Source organism: Rhagoletis pomonella, unplaced genomic scaffold (genome assembly GCF_013731165.1).
Source record: "Rhagoletis pomonella isolate Grant_MI unplaced genomic scaffold, Rhpom_1.0 Rhpom_scaffold_00017, whole genome shotgun sequence".
Classification (NCBI taxonomy): Eukaryota; Metazoa; Arthropoda; class Insecta; order Diptera; family Tephritidae; genus Rhagoletis; species Rhagoletis pomonella.
In genome coordinates this window covers 123301-124133 of record NW_023458571.1, presented here as the reverse complement: position 1 = coordinate 124133, position 833 = coordinate 123301, and the positions used below count along the sequence as shown (strand labels likewise).

At 33.7% G+C, this 833-nt stretch overlaps 1 pseudogene; it reads right to left on the bottom strand.

Moving 5' to 3' along the window:
- Positions 1–243: 243 nt before the first annotated feature.
- Positions 244–799, bottom strand: LOC118749477 (annotated as a pseudogene).
- Between the last annotated feature and the right edge of the window lie 34 nt (positions 800–833).

Here is an 833-nt window from a genome sequence, read left to right as displayed (position 1 = left end):
CCCTAATATTTATGTAAGTACATACATAGATATGTATATTGTGCGATTTGTTGCAACCATACTTTTCTGTTTGATATGTGCATTGTTTTATTGTTACCTATGTATGTACATATGTACTTACAAAATCTTCAGCTGCAATTTCAACTGGATTTTCTTTATATAAATCAACTGGATCTAGCACAATGACCTACGAAAATAAGACTCTGAATATGACGATATACATACTTAGACAAATATGAATTATTACATCTTATACTCTAGAGGATTGTCTTCTTCGATGTTTTCTATAAGCATTGACTCATCTAGGCTGCAAGCGGCATCGGAATCATTTGGATTCTGAAGACCAATAACAGTTTTTTCATTCATCACTGCTAAAACTGCTTCAATCACCGGGTTCCAGTCAAGCTGCTTTGACGGTCCTCCTCCTGTTCCTTATAAATATCTTTTATTTTCAGCTGCAGATTTTCCGGCTCTGGTTTTCAAGTTGTCAGACTTAGATTATAGTTGCTCTACAGATCTTGCTTGTTTACTTGGCTCTTTGGAATTGAATTCTGCAGCTATTTTCGTCCATGCTTGATTCTGTTATAAAAGGGAGCCAATAAGATTACGAACTTTAAATTTAGTTCAAATATTCAGAAAACCTTTTCAAAATTATTGACTTTGTCTGTGGTCCTGCATTCAATAATAGCTTTGAATTTTTCGACTTCATGAACAAGAAGCAGATCTTCCTCGCTTGTAAAATTTGAAGAGCGCTTTCTCTGTTTCGTGCTTTGGGCTTCCATTTTACTTCCACTTTAAAAAATGCACATAAAAATTTACAAATATATTTTATT